This window comes from Procambarus clarkii, chromosome 24 (genome assembly GCF_040958095.1).
Source record: "Procambarus clarkii isolate CNS0578487 chromosome 24, FALCON_Pclarkii_2.0, whole genome shotgun sequence".
In the NCBI taxonomy this organism is placed as follows: domain Eukaryota; kingdom Metazoa; phylum Arthropoda; class Malacostraca; order Decapoda; family Cambaridae; genus Procambarus; species Procambarus clarkii.
The window spans coordinates 4,772,658-4,789,092 of NC_091173.1; the positions used below are offsets into that span (position 1 = coordinate 4,772,658).

Consider the following 16,435-nt stretch of genomic DNA (forward strand, 5'->3'; position numbering starts at 1 on the left):
TTCCCAGTTATCTTGCCTGAGCTCTGTCATGTGCTCCCTCGCCTTGGCTAGGGCTTTCTGAAAGAGCTTGAGCATTGCTGGCGTACGTGTTTCCCTATATACAAGCCCAACTCGTCTGGCAGTGCGTTTCAATGTACGCAGTTTGGGGTCATTGTAATAGGCATGGCGTTTATTACCTTTCATATCGTTCCGACTATTGGATGGTGCAGGGGGCCGACCTAAAGGGTCAGCAAACATCTGAATGCTCTGTACTAGACCGTCGTTAAATGTCTGGACTGTGGAGGGATCATAAGTGCTGTACCACTCTGACACATGAGCAACAAAGTCTTCACGTCGAGCAGGAGGAACACTGAGCCGTTTGCGTTTGAAAGTCCCACCGGGCAGGATGGTATTTCCTATACACAGAGTAGTCAATCTAGGGTGATGATCTGACAACAAATCTGTTACAATAGATGATGTGCACCAGACGTGAGAGACGTTGAAACCAACACAGAGGTCTAGAATGCCTCCACAAATATGCGTGGGTTCAAGGTCACCCACAATCTGCACATCTTGGTGACTATTTAGTAGCGACAGCAGTTGATTCCCGTTACCGTTACTGAAGCGAGAGCCACCAATGTCCTTGTGTCTAGCATTGTAGTCACCAAGAATGATGGTGGGCTCTGCTTGAGCGCAGGCCGGAAGATCAATATAATTTAACTTTCCTGCTGGAGCATATAGATTAAATACATTGAGAACAGAGTTGCCCACATAGATCCTCACTCCATGATACTGTTGACCCGCAGTTTGTTTTTCTGGCAGAAGTTGATGGGGTAGGGATTGTTTGATGTATAGAATGCAAGAGTTACTGGATCTGAGGTTGTAAGAAACAAATGAGGGCAATTTCGGGGGTGAGGATCTTGCGGGAACTCTGCACTCCTAGAGACATACAATATCGATGTGTTCAGTTGTTACTTTGTGATGTAAATCTGAGAACTTTTTTTTGAGGGACGCAATGTTCCAGCTAAGGACGGATTACTTAGTTAATTGTGCATTTAAAGTCAGCATTATATATTGATATTATTTGTTCACTTAATATATATTATCTATATACATATTATCTATTGCACTACGGTATAAGTCCAGGAACATTTCTTAGTTTATTACCAATGTCACACATTTGCCTCCAATGGTCTAGTACAATTTGTCGGTCATTTCCAGCTATAGAGTCGTTTTGAACATAGTTTAGCACAACTTTGGCAGTTAACCTGCGTGGAAGGACTCCACTACACAAGGTTTCAAGATCACTAGAAGTTTCCCCTGATGGGCAAGCGAACACATGTTTGGAGGGTTCAGGGGTGGAAGGGGAGGGTTGGGAGTCATTGCTTACAAGTCCCCTCATACACGTGACCATCACTGCAATGTCGCTGGTGGATTTTTTCTATGAAGAGTCCAATCGGAAACTCACTTTTGTCAAGGGCTGAGTAGATTAAGTCAAGCAGACTAACAATTGCATCATTGGTACTCTTTTGGGAGCGGAAGTCAAACTGACAGGGACTTAGTATATTGAATTTTACGGGATAGGAGTAGAGCAGTTTGTAAATAATTTTTTCAAATATTTTTGACAATATAGGTAGATTTGATATGGTTCCGTAATTATTTATGTGTGCCGTGTTACCTCCTTTATGAACTGGCGTTACTCTTACTTTTTTAAGGATATCAGGGAAGGTGTGACACTCTAGGGATTTATTGAACAGTAAAGCTATGGGTGGTGCAAGGGCGTGGGAGGCGCTCTTGTATACCATGGATGGTATTTCACTGATGTTCCCAGCTTTGGTGTTTAGTGAGTGTATGATGGACACAACATCTGTCGGGCTGACCGGAGAGAGGAGAAGAGAGTTTGGATAGCTGCCTGAAAGATATGTGGTAACATGTGTCTGAGTCTGTGGGATTGTCCGGGCAAGGTTAGCACCAATCGGTGAAAAGAAGCTGTTAAATTCAGTTGCTGTTTCAAGGTCTATTGCAGGTGTATAACCATCCTTGGAGATTTTTATCTTGTTATGTGAATGTTGTTTAGCTCCTAAGATGTTAGAGATGACTCCATGTGCTTTCATGTTGCCTTTTGCTTCTTTGAATCTATTCTCGTAATAGGAACGCTTTGCTCTTCTTATTATACTGGTAAGCACTGATGAGTACCTCTTAACTACTTCCTTTGCAACTAGGCCAATCCTATGTTTTTTCATATTCATGTTTCCTGTCGATTGCTTTAAGTATGCCATTAGTGAGCCAGGGATTATTTAAGCTTTTGCCAGTTACTTGCTTGGTGAGGAGAAGACAGTAAGTATTGTAAAGGCTTAGAGTTTTGGAGAGGAAGAGGCTAGTTAAGGAATTTATATCCCGAGTATTATAAAATTCAGATTCCCAGTTTATATTGTGGAGGGCAAATGTGAGATTGCCTATTGCTGCTTCACTGTGTAACCTAAAGGTAATTTTAGTATTAGCTGGTAGTGTTATGGCCATGTTCGCTACGAGGAAGGTATGATAGTGGTCAGTTGTTCTGTCAGTGATTATACCAGATGTGAGGGGGAGCTGTTATGTTGGTCCATAAGTTATCCACGGTAGTTATGGATGTTTGAGTGAATCGGGTGGGCTTGGTGATTGCGGGGATGAGCATACAGGAATTCATGCCGTTAAGAAAAGTCAACTTGAGGGCTACCTTGTTGCCCTAGGTCAATATTGAAATCATCCTCCAGAACTATTTGACTTTTGTTGAGGTTGTTGTTTATGATAAGATTCCTCAAGTTATCTGAGAATGCAGCTATGTTAGTATTGGGAAATCTATAAATGGCTCCAACAGTCAAGGAGGATTTAAGGGATTTAATTGAAAATTGAGCAAAAGTATATTCACAGTAGTCATCTCTATCACTAATGACACTGTTGCAGATGAAGGTATCTTGGTAGTATATAGCTGTGCCACCTCCTTTTTGTTAGGCCTACAGTTGTGAATGGCTCTATAACCAGCTAAGTTGAGTAGTTGGGTATGGTCTTTACTTGGCCAGGTTTCTGTTAAAATAATGAACGATAGTTCAGTACCTAGTGCTGAGAGTAGTGCATTTATATCATCAAAATGTCTACTAAGTGATCTGACATATACAGCACTAGTCAGTTTTTCTCTTAAGTAGTAAGGGTGATGCTGGGTCTCTCATCACCCTTACACAGAAGGTAGTACTGAACTGTTCAATTCTTTCACATATGGTTGGGAGTTTCAGCTCCTCCCTCATGCTGATGATTATTGTGCATCTGGCGGCCCCAAGAATTATCCTCATGGCTCCATTTTGAATTTTCTCTAAACTTTCAGCCTATTGCTAAGGATACAAATAAGGTGCAGGGCGTGGTAGTCGACTAGTGACCTGATGAACATCATGTAGAACATTCTCCCATATTTGACATTAATGACAATGTGCTGTCCAGCAAGCGTTTTAAGAAGACTTAGTCTTTAAGCTTAAACTGTAGTTCACTTACAATGTCACTATTAATATTCACACCGAGGTATCTGTATTGCCTGCAGTTTTCAATGCTCTGATCATTGACTTTAAAAACAGGAGGATTATTGATTTTGGGGAGCATAAGGCCCTGTTAGGTTTTACCTGTGGAGACGATAAGTCCACATTCAATACATTTACTTGCAAGTGCATCAAGGAGAGTCTGCAGCCGGTTGCCACTGTTTGCAATGACGCAAATGTCGTCTGCATAGCAGATGACAGCCTCGTCGACTTGTGTAGGTATGTCAGCTATTGGTCTATGCATCAACACACTGAAAAGCGTAGGACTGTGGACGCCTCCCTGAGGTGTGCCCAATTCAAAGGAGGCATTAAAGCTACTCTAAACCCCCTTATAAATTACTGCGGCAGTTCTATTACTCAAATAACCCCGAATCCATTTCAACAAATCTCCCCTGACATAAAAAAAGCTAGTTGCTCTAGGATAAGTTTCCTATTAGCTGTGTCAAAAGCAGCTTGGAGGTCAAGAAAGGCTACGTGAGTGGGGCTATTTGTTCAGGAACAGTCCTACCTAACCTAACCTAACCTAACCTAGAACATAATGGGCCAGGGTGTGAGACCTTAACATACCACATAGTTTACACTTCGTGTCATTATCATGAACACCTATCCCATATTCTCAGTAATATTTGTACCCAAGCCTGAGCCGCATGTACACAGAGTCACTCCAAGCATTTCTCCTTTTACCATAAGTGAAATGGGTATTTTGACTCGCATACATGTAGTGTTGCATGGTTTGACTTCTCATACATTATCTCTCTCCTCTCCACTCCTGCCTGTGCCTGAGTATTTCTGATTTTGCTTCTTATTTGTCTCATTGTGAATTCACATTCAATGTCAACTTGTGGTTTTGATGTGGCACGTTTGGCCACGTCATCCGCCACCTCGTAGAGCACTATTCCAACATGAGATGGAATCCTCATGAATTTCACACTATAACCTTTCAGCTGTATCTCAGTTATCCTTTTCTTACAATCCTCAACTATGGACATGAAGACTGGGTTTCGACTGTTTAAGGAATCAAGTGCTCCTCGGCTATCGACAAATACAAAAACATTTTTGTCGTCATGACGTACTTCCTCCAAACACGCCAGAATGGCCTGCAGTTCAGCTTGTGTGGATGATATATAATTACTAAGCCGGAGTTCAATTATCCTGTCCATAGAGTTAGAAGTGAGTTTAGTTAGTTTAGTTCACTTATTATTATGCACCCCATACCCATCTTGTAGGCGGTAGTGGAAAGGGTTACAGAGGCACATAATGGGCTCAGTTAGAAGTGAGTTGACTCCTGCCCGAAACGCTTTGCGTAATAGTGGCTTTAGGCATTGTATGTACTAGCTCTATCTATAAATCTATCAATTTTTGTAAAATCTCTTTATTTATTTATTTTGATTTTCACCATTAGCTTACTGAGGACAATCCTCTCAGGGACCATGCACATTCAAGAAGTTAAAGATATCGGCCTAAATTTGTTCGAGTTTGACCTAGGTACAGGAACTAAGAGGCAAACTAAACATATTTTTGCCAAAATTTAGTAAACAATTGTAGCGGCTGACGCAATACTAGAAATGAAGGTACAGTTTACCAAGTTACTAAATTTTTGTAAAGTGTACCTTCAGTTCTATAGTATTGCGTCAGCCATAACGATTGTTTACTAAATTTTGGCAAAAATAGAAGTTTACTTTGCGTCTGAGTACCTTTCAAATAACAAAATTCTGGTACAATTTTATTTTATATTTCACTCTTTATATTATTGGATTCATAGTACCTGTATAAGTAATTAAATGGTACCGAAAAGTTTAATATTGGGAGGAGCGGAGCGTTCCGTTCCGTGTTGCGGTGGTCAGTGTGATGAGCGTGTGGCCGGTGGAGGAGGCAGATGTGTTGTCATATAAGGTTAGAGTAGTAGTCTGTGGCTTCACCTTCTCATGCTCTTGTCTATCCTTAGGCTTTAAAACTTGTAAGGTTCCGGGATGTGCATTATATAAAGTAGCATAAGTTCCTCGGTGCAGTAGCTGGTGTAGAGAGAACATTCCTTTGTGAAAGTTGAGAGGACACGACCACTGCCATTTGGCACAGATGTGGCGCACACAACAATGATTTCCTGCTGTTACTGTATGTGTGTGTGTATGTTAGGCTGAGAGATATGTTCCCTTGTATGTGTGTGTATGTTAGGCTGAGAGATATGTTCCCTTGTATGTGTGTGTATGTTAGGCTGAGAGATATGTTCCCTTGTATGTGTATGTTAGGCTGAGAGATATGTTCCCTTGTATGTGTGTGTATGTTAGGCTGAGAGATATATTCCCTTGTATGTGTGTGTATGTTAGGCTGAGAGATATGTTCCCTTGTATGTATGTGTATGTTAGGCTGAGAGATATGTTCCCTTGTATGTATGTGTATGTTAGGCTGAGAGATATGTTCCCTTGTATGTATGTGTATGTTAGGCTGAGAGATATGTTCCCTTGTATGTATGTGTATGTTAGGCTGAGAGATATGTTCCCTTGTATGTATGTGTATGTTAGGCTGAGAGATATGTTCCCTTGTATGTGTGTGTATGTTAGGCTGAGAGATATGTTCCCTTGTATGTATGTGTATGTTAGGCTGAGAGATATGTTCCCTTGTATGTATGTGTATGTTAGGCTGAGAGATATGTTCCCTTGTATGTGTGTGTATGTTAGGCTGAGAGATATGTTCCCTTGTATGTGTGTGTATGTTAGGCTGAGAGATATGTTCCCTTGTATGTGTGTGTATGTTAGGCTGAGAGATATGTTCCCTTGTATGTATGTGTATGTTAGGCTGAGGGATATGTTCCCTTGTATGTATGTGTATGTTAGGCTGAGAGATATGTTCCCTTGTATGTGTGTGTATGTTAGGCTGAGAGATATGTTCCCTTGTATGTTAGGCTGAGAGATATGTTCCCTTGTATGTTAGGCTGAGAGATATGTTCCCTTGTATGTATGTGTATGTTAGGCTGAGAGATATATTCCCTTGTATGTGTGTGTATGTTAGGCTGAGAGATATATTCCCTTGTATGTGTGTGTATGTTAGGCTGAGAGATATGTTCCCTTGTATGTATGTGTATGCTAGGCTGAGAGATATGTTCCCTTGTATGTATGTGTATGTTAGGCTGAGAGATATGTTCCCTTGTATGTGTGTGTATGTTAGGCTGAGAGATATGTTCCCTTGTATGTTAGGCTGAGAGATATGTTCCCTTGTATGTGTGTGTATGTTAGGCTGAGAGATATGTTCCCTTGTATGTGTGTGTATGTTAGGCCGAGAGATATGTTCCCTTGTATGTGTGTGTATGTTAGGCTGAGAGATATGTTCCCTTGTATGTGTGTGTATGTTAGGCTGAGAGATATGTTCCCTTGTATGTGTGTGTATGTTAGGCTGAGAGATATGTTCCCTTGTATGTGTGTGTATGTTAGGCTGAGAGATATGTTCCCTTGTATGTGTGTGTATGTTAGGCTGAGAGATATGTTCCCTTGTATGTGTGTGTATGTTAGGCTGAGAGATATGTTCCCTTGTATGTTAGGCTGAGAGATATGTTCCCTTGTATGTTAGGCTGAGAGATATGTTCCCTTGTATGTGTGTGTATGTTAGGCTGAGAGATATGTTCCCTTGTATGTGTGTGTATGTTAGGCTGAGAGATATGTTCCCTTGTATGTGTGTGTATGTTAGGCTGAGAGATATGTTCCCTTGTATGTATGTGTATGTTAGGCTGAGAGAGAGATGTTCCCTTGTATGTATGTGTATGTTAGGCTGAGAGATATGTTCCCTTGTATGTGTGTGTATGTTAGGCTGAGAAATATGTTCCCTTGTATGTATGTGTATGTTAGGCTGAGAGAGAGATGTTCCCTTGTATGTATGTATATGTTAGGCTGAGAGATATGTTCCCTTGTATGTTAGGCTGAGAGATATGTTCCCTTGTATGTTAGGCTGAGAGATGTTCCCTTGTATGTGTGTGTATGTTAGGCTGAGAGATATGTTCCCTTATATGTTAGGCTGAGAGATATGTTCCCTTATATGTTAGGCTGAGAGATATGTTCCCTTATATGTTAGGCTGAGAGATATGTTCCCTTGTATGTATGTGTATGTTAGGCTGAGAGATATGTTCCCTTGTATGTGTGTGTATGTTTGGCTGAGAGATATGTTCCCTTGTATGTATGTGTATGTTAGGCTGAGAGATATGTTCCCTTGTATGTGTGTGTATGTTAGGCTGAGAGATATGTTCCCTTGTATGTATGTGTATGTTAGGCTGAGAGATATGTTCCCTTGTATGTATGTGTATGTTAGGCTGAGAGATATGTTCCCTTGTATGTATGTGTATGTTAGGCTGAGAGATATGTTCCCTTGTATGTTAGGCTGAGAGATATGTTCCCTTGTATGTTAGGCTGAGAGATATGTTCCCTTGTATGTGTGTGTATGTTAGGCTGAGAGATATGTTCCCTTGTATGTGTGTGTATGTTAGGCTGAGAGATATGTTCCTTTGTATGTGTGTGTATGTTAGGCTGAGAGATATGTTCCCTTATATGTTAGGCTGAGAGATATGTTCCCTTGTATGTATGTGTATGTTAGGCTGAGAGATATGTTCCCTTGTATGTGTGTGTATGTTAGGCTGAGAGATATGTTCCCTTGTATGTATGTGTATGTTAGGCTGAGAGATATGTTCCCTTGTATGTATGTGTATGTTAGGCTGAGAGATATGTTCCCTTGTATGTATGTGTATGTTAGGCTGAGAGATATGTTCCCTTGTATGTGTGTGTATGTTAGGCTGAGAGATATGTTCCCTTGTATGTGTGTGTATGTTAGGCTGAGAGATATGTTCCCTTGTATGTATGTGTATGTTAGGCTGAGAGAGAGATGTTCCCTTGTATGTATGTGTATGTTAGGCTGAGAGATATGTTCCCTTGTATGTGTGTGTATGTTAGGCTGAGAGATATGTTCCCTTGTATGTATGTGTATGTTAGGCTGAGAGAGAGATGTTCCCTTGTATGTATGTATATGTTAGGCTGAGAGATATGTTCCCTTGTATGTTAGGCTGAGAGATATGTTCCCTTGTATGTTAGGCTGAGAGATGTTCCCTTGTATGTGTGTGTATGTTAGGCTGAGAGATATGTTCCCTTATATGTTAGGCTGAGAGATATGTTCCCTTATATGTTAGGCTGAGAGATATGTTCCCTTGTATGTGTGTGTATGTTAGGCTGAGAGATATGTTCCCTTGTATGTATGTGTATGTTAGGCTGAGAGATATGTTCCCTTGTATGTGTGTGTATGTTAGGCTGAGAGATATGTTCCCTTGTATGTATGTGTATGTTAGGCTGAGAGATATGTTCCCTTGTATGTGTGTGTATGTTAGGCTGAGAGATATGTTCCCTTGTATGTATGTGTATGTTAGGCTGAGAGATATGTTCCCTTGTATGTATGTGTATGTTAGGCTGAGAGATATGTTCCCTTGTATGTATGTGTATGTTAGGCTGAGAGATATGTTCCCTTGTATGTGTGTGTATGTTAGGCTGAGAGATATGTTCCCTTGTATGTATGTGTATGTTAGGCTGAGAGATATGTTCCCTTGTATGTATGTGTATGTTAGGCTGAGAGATATGTTCCCTTGTATGTATGTGTATGTTAGGCTGAGAGAGAGATGTTCCCTTGTATGTATGTATATGTTAGGCTGAGAGAGAGATGTTCCCTTGGTGGTATACTCCCAGCGACGAGGGTAGAGCAGGGGGTAGAGCAACATAAACATTCTGGGAAGCTCTTCAAGGTGCGCTCCTAATGTTGAAAAGTTGGTAGTGGGTAGGTAGACCTGCCTTACCTATCGTGGGTAGGTAGACCTGCCTTACCTATCGTGGGTAGGTAGACCTGCCTTACCTATCGTGGGTAGGTAGACCTGCCTTACCTATCGTGGGTAGGTAGACCTGCCTTATCTATCGTGGGTAGGTAGACCTGCCTTACCTATCGTGGGTAGGTAGACCTGCCTTACCTATCGTGGGTAGGTAGACCTGCCTTACCTATCGTGGGTAGGTAGACCTGCCTTACCTATCGTGGGTAGGTAGACCTGCCTTACCTATCGTGGGTAGGTAGACCTGCCTTACCTATCGTGGGTAGGTAGACCTGCCTTACCTATCGTGGGTAGGTAGACCTGCCTTACCTATCGTGGGTAGGTAGACCTGCCTTACCTATCGTGGGTAGGTAGACCTGCCTTACCTATCGTGGGTAGGTAGACCTGCCTTACCTATCGTGGGTAGGTAGACCTGCCTTACCTATCGTGGGTAGGTAGACCTGCCTTACCTATCGTGGGTAGGTAGACCTGCCTTACCTATCGTGGGTAGGTAGACCTGCCTTACCTATCGTGGGTAGGTACAGTAACTTGAAACATCACTGCTGTACTGTCATTAGATTGTGGCACAAAAAGGTATTACAGGAGTCATGAAATTGGCAGACTGTAGAGTGGTAGTGGTGAGGTGTGGTAGTGTGTTGACTGTAGAGTGGTGGTGGTGTGTGGTAGTCTGTTGACTGTAGAGTGGTGGTGGTGAGGTGTGGTAGTCTGTTGACTGTAGAGTGGTGGTGGTGAGGTGTGGTAGTCTGTTGACTGTAGAGTGGTGGTGGTGAGGTGTGGTAGTCTGTTGACTGTAGAGTGGTGGTGGTGAGGTGTGGTAGTCTGTTGACTGTAGAGTGGTGGTGGTGAGGTGTGGTAGTCTGTTGACTGTAGAGTGGTGGTGGTGAGGTGTGGTAGTGTGTTGACTGTAGAGTGGTAGTGTTGAGGTGTGGTAGTGTGTTGACTGTAGAGTGGTGGTGGTGAGGTGTGGTAGTGTGTTGACTGTAGAGTGGTGGTGGTGAGGTGTGGTAGTGTGTTGACTGTAGAGTGGTGGTGGTGAGGTGTAGTAGTGTGTTGACAGTAGAGTGGTGGTGGTGAGGTGTGGTAGTGTGTTGACTGTAGAGTGGTAGTGTTGTGGTAGTGTGTTGACTGTAGAGTGGTAGTGGTGAGGTGTGGTAATATGTTGACTGTAGAGTGGTGGTGAGGTGTGGTAGTGTGTTGACTGTAGAGTGGTAGTGGTGAGGTGTAGTAGTGTGTTGACTGTAGAGTGGTGGTGGTGAGGTGTGGTAGTGTGTTGACTGTAGAGTGGTGGTGGTGAGGTGTGGTAGTGTGTTGACTGTAGAGTGGTAGTGGTGAGGTGTGGTAATATGTTGACTGTAGAGTGGTGGTGAGGTCTGGTAGTGTGTTGACTGTAGAGTGGTGGTGAGGTGTGGTAGTGTGTTGACTGTAGTTTTTTTTTTTTTTTTTTTTTTTTTTTTTTTTTTATTATTTTCTACCACAGACGTGGCCACACATTTACAATGCTAACCAGCATATATACATTTTCTTCTGTCCTCCATGGACAGGGTTAGAGAAGTGTTAAACATACAGTTCAAGGGTTTATTGAACACTCAACCACAGAAGGTGATTCGGTGCTTTTAAAATGCTAAGCTAACCTACATACGTAAATACATAGATACACAGATTTACGTATGCCCTACATAAAGTATTAGATGTGTCTTTTACATAGTGTCATTAATGTACATTCACATAGGTGAAATGTAATTCTGATCAGCTTCCATATATGCTTTATACCCATACATATACATACACACACATACACATACATATATACACACACACATGCATTCACATACATTTGTCTCATTTACCCTGACAGGGTGAGGTAGCTGATATGTAGAGTGGTAGTGGTGAGGTGTGGTAGTGTGTTGACTGTAGAGTGGTGGTGGTGAGGTGTGGTAATATGTTGACTGTAGAGTGGTGGTGAGGTGTGGTAGTGTGTTGACTGTAGAGTGGTAGTGTTGAGGTGTGGTAATATGTTGACTGTAGAGTGGTAGTGGTGTGGTGTGGTAGTGTGTTGACTGTAGAGTGGTAGTGTTGTGGTAGTGTGTTGACTGTAGAGTGGTAGTGGTGTGGTGTGGTAGTGTGTTGACTGTAGAGTGGTAGTGGTGAGGTGTGGTAATATGTTGACTGTAGAGTGGTGGTGAGGTGTGGTAGTGTGTTGACTGTAGAGTGGTAGTGTTGAGGTGTGGTAATATGTTGACTGTAGAGTGGTAGTGGTGTGGTAGTGTGTTGACTGTAGAGTGGTAGTGGTGAGGTGTGGTAATATGTTGAATGTAGAGTGGTGGTGAGGTGTGGTAGTGTGTTGACTGTAGAGTGGTAGTGTTGAGGTGTGGTAATATGTTGACTGTAGAGTGGTAGTGGTGAGGTGTGGTAGTGTGTTGACTGTAGAGTGGTAGTGTTGAGGTGTGGTAATATGTTGACTGTAGAGTGGTGGTGAGGTGTGGTAGTGTGTTGACTGTAGAGTGGTGGTGGTGAGGTGTAGTAGTGTGTTGACTGTAGAGTGGTAGTGGTGAGGTGTGGTAATATGTTGACTGTAGAGTGGTAGTGTTGAGGTGTGGTAATATGTTGACTGTAGAGTGGTAGTGGTGAGGTGTGGTAGTGTGTTGACTGTAGAGTGGTAGTGGTGAGGTGTGGTAATATGTTGACTGTAGAGTGGTGGTGAGGTGTGGTAGTGTGTTGACTCATCACACTGGAAACTTTGTATGCCTCGTGAAGATGTAATAATTATGAATGTATACATAAGATAATAAATATGAGCCATAAATTTTCATATAAATCCTAAAGGATTTTTTTTGTACGATATATACAATTCAGTTTTGTTAGCAAGGAAGGTAAGAAATCAACAGTGAGCAATAGTGAACTCTAATCTTTAGACAGGATGCAGTGTCTTTAATTAAATCCTGTAATTTACTAAATATAACATTACATATTCTTAAATACAATGGTACCTCCATTTACGAATTTGATCCGTTCCCAGAGACGGGTCATAATTCAAATTCGCAACTCAAATTTTCCCATAAGAAATAATGTAAATTTAATTAATCGGTTCAACACTTCCAAAACTATTAACTTAAAAATACATTTTATACAGAATACTATTCATATTTGTCACACAAGTCAGGTATAAATATAAACTATAAATAAATTAAGTGAACATTTAACTGCTCTTTACTGAGAAATCTTGTTGGTGTATTGGAGACAGTGAGGGGGGGGGGGAGGTGGTGTGGTGTTGGTGTATGGGGGGGGGAGGAGGGAGGTGGTGTGGTGTTGGTGTATGGGGGGGGGAGGGAGGTGGTGTGGTGTTGGTGTATGGGGGGGGGAGGGAGGTGGTGTGGTGTTGGTGTATGGGGGGGGGGGAGGGAGGTGGTGTGGTGTTGGTGTATGGGGGGGGAGGGAGGTGGTGTGGTGTTGGTGTATGGGGGGGAGGAGGGAGGTGGTGTGGTGTTGGTGAATGGGGGGGTAGGTGGTGTGGTGTTGGTGAAGGGGGGGAGGAGGGAGGTGATGTGGTGTTGGTGTATGGGGGGGGAGGGAGGTGGTGTGGGGTTGGTGTATGGGGGGGGAGGGAGGTGGTGTGGTGTTGGTGTATGGGGGGGAGGGAGGTGGTGTGGTGTTGGTGTATGGGGGGGGAGGGAGGTGGTGTGGTGTTGGTGTATGGGGGGAGGGAGGTGGTGTGGTGTTGGTGTATTGGGGGGGGAGGGAGGTGGTGTGGTGTTGGTGTATGGGGGGGAAGGAGGTGGTGTGGTGTTGGTGTATGGGGGGGGAGGGAGGTGGTGTGGTGTTGGTGTATGGGGGGGGAGGGAGGTGGTGTGGTGTTGGTGTATGGGGGGGGTAGGTGGTGTGGTGTTGGTGTATGGGGGGGTAGGTGGTGTGGTGTTGGTGTATGGGGGGGAGGGAGGTGGTGTGGTGTTGGTGTATGGGGGGTAGGTGGTGTGGTGTTGGTGTATGGGGGGGGTAGGTGGTGTGGTGTTGGTGTATGGGGGGGGGAGGGAGGTGGTGTGGTGTTGGTGTATGGGGGGGGAGGGAGGTGGTGTGGTGTTGGTGTATGGGGGGGGAGGGAGGTGGTGTGGTGTTGGTGTATGGGGGGGAGGAGGGAGGTGGTGTGGTGTTGGTGTATGGGGGGTGGGGAGGGAGGTGGTGTTGGTGTATGGGGGGGGAGGGAGGTGGTGTGGTGTTGGTGTATGGGGGGGGAGGGAGGTGGTGTGGTGTTGGTGTATGGGGGGGGAGGGAGGTGGTGTGGTGTTGGTGTATGGGGGGGGAGGGAGGTGGTGTGGTGTTGGTGTATGGGGGGGGAGGGAGGTGGTGTTGGTGTATGGGGGGGGAGGGAGGTGGTGTGGTGTTGGTGTATGGGGGGGGAGGGAGGTGGTGTGGTGTTGGTGTATGGGGGGGAGGAGGGAGGTGGTGTGGTGTTGGTGTATGGGGGGTGGGGAGGGGGTGAGTGTTTAGATGGACCGTCCCCGGCTCACCTTAAACTTTCATATCTGCATCACTGGTTCCAGATTTTCCTTTTGCACATTTCACTGCCTGTTATGTGACAGCCTGTCAGAACCAATCATTTAGTCTCAAGAAGTCAGTCAAGACCAGTCACTGGCAGTCATAACTAATGACCGTCATGCATTCACAGTTGTGGCAGCAACCACTTAGGCATTCACAGTCAATCAGGCTTTCACATTCGCAACCGAAAGCACCGAATCACCTTCTGTGGTTGAGTGTTCAATAAAACCCTTGAACTGTATGTTTAACACATCTCTAACCCTGTCCATGGAGGACAGAAGAAAATGTATATATGCTGGTTAGCATTGTAAATGTGTGGCCACGTCTGTGGTAGAAAATAATAAAAAAAAAAGAAACACTCACAACCAGTCAGTAAACAATAAGAGTGTAATGTCAGGCACTCGGGGAATCTACCTCCCCATCCACCAGCTGGTAGCAAGGAAGCCCACTGTATTAATACTGTCCAGACTTGGCTGGGAGGTCCATCGTGGGGGATGAGGGGATGGTAGTGGGGAGGGTCTGGTGTGTGGGATGGGGGATGGAGATAACAAGGGAGGGTCCAGTGTGCAGGATGGGGGTGGGTGGGTCTTGGGGAGGAACCGGGGATGACCTGCTCACGTTAGTCCTAATCGGAAGCTCGCCCACTGGAGCAACCCATCTCGTGCCACAGCCCTCCTGCCCACTGCTACTCTGCCACCCGTCCTGTTACTCATCTGTCCACCCACTGTCTCCTGACCCTCCAACTACCCACCTTCTCTGTGGTGACCCTGCCACCTACCTCCTTAGTCTACCATCTGCCACCTACTCGTTCTGCTGCCTAAAGGCCCACAATGCCCACTGTGCTGACCATCTTGCTACTGCCCGCCTGCACACAATGACACCTGCCTGACCACTGCTGCCCGCCTATCCACCGACTTTGCAGCCCACCCTGCTACTCCTCCATCCACTCACTCTACCACCTGCCCACCCACACACCCTCCATGTGTTCTTCCTCATGATTCTAGTGCTGGTGTTTCTGCAAGATTTTCTTCTCCATCCCCCTCCCCCAAACCTTCCCATCCCACTCGTCTGCCATCCATCCATTATCCCCCTCACCATCCATCCATCCCCCCTCCTCACCATCCATCCATCCATCCAGTCCCCCCCACTCCACCATCCATCCCCCCATCCATCCATCCCCCCCATCCATCCATCCATCCCCCCATCCATCCATCCATCCCCCTCATCCATCCATCCATCCATCCATCCCCCCCCATCCATCCATCCCACGATATCAAGATATCAAGATATCTCAAGATATCATACATTGGTATATTACAGCTCTGATTGATTACATTGACAGCTTGATAGGTAATTTAAACAAGATTAATAGACACCATATAGCAGATTAATAGCACATAAGAAGACAGCAATGATCACAATGGTAAAGATGTTCGGATTGGGTACATAAAGATTGGGAGATTGGATGCTGTAGCAATAGATACAGTGCAATTTTAAAGCAAAAGGTAAAAAACTATGAAGATGAAATTAGGTACTTTTTAGTTTTGTTTTTGAATGACGCAAAAGTAGGACAGCTTTTCAATTCATTACGGAGTGAGTTCCATAGACTGGGTCCCTTTATTTGCATAGTGTTTACACAGATTAAGTTTGACTCTGGGGATATCAAAGAGATATTTATTTCTGGTGTGGTGATAATGGGTCCTATTACATATCTCTGTCCAGGGAGTTTCAGAGGAGGATTTGCATTTAAGAACAGGGTTTTGTAAATGTAGTTGACACGAGAATTTATGGAGTGAGAATATGTTTAGCATGTTTAGGGAGTTAAACAAGGGGGCTGAGTGTTGTCTGAATGCAGAATTTGTTATTATTCTGATAGCAGATTTTTGCTGGGTTATGATGGACTTGAGGTGGTTTGCAGTGGTTGAACCCCATGCACAGATACCATAATTAAGATAGGGATAGATTAGTGCATAATATAGAGATATGAGAGCAGAGTTAGGTACATAATATCTGATTTTGGAGAGTATCCCAACTGTTTTAGATACTTTCTTAGTTTTGTGTTGTATGTGGGTGCTGAAGTTGAGTCTCTTGTCTAGGAATAGGCCAAGAAACTTTCCATCATTTTTATTGCTAATGTTTACATTACCTATCTGAAGCTGAATTGTATTTGTAGATTTGCTTCCAAATAAGATGTACTGTAGTAGGTCTTTTCTATGTTAAGTGTTAGTTTGTTGGTTGACATCCATAAGTGGACTTTTTTTTTAGTTCATTATTAACAACATTATTTAGTGTATGTGGGTTGGGGTTAGAGTAGATGAGGGTAGTATCATCAGCAAACAAAATAGGTTTAAGAATGTTAGAGTCATTAGGCAGATCATTGATGTATATAAGAAATAGAGGTCCCAAGATGCTGCACTGTGGCACTCCAACGGTTATTGGTAGTGGGAGAGGTTATATTATTGATGGCTACACATTGGTGTCTATCACTAAGATAGGATTGGATATAGTCCAGTGCATGGCC

The 16,435-nt window shown here is 43.8% G+C and overlaps 1 protein-coding gene across 1 annotated transcript in view; it reads left to right on the top strand.

Moving 5' to 3' along the window:
• Positions 1 to 5,276: 5,276 nt before the first annotated feature.
• Positions 5,277 to 16,435, top strand: part of eIF2alpha (eukaryotic translation initiation factor 2 subunit alpha) — a gene marked incomplete in the record, with an annotated part of 52,237 nt that continues 41,078 nt past the window's right edge. Inside the window, 1 exon segment of the mRNA XM_069330501.1 lies at positions 5,277 to 5,435.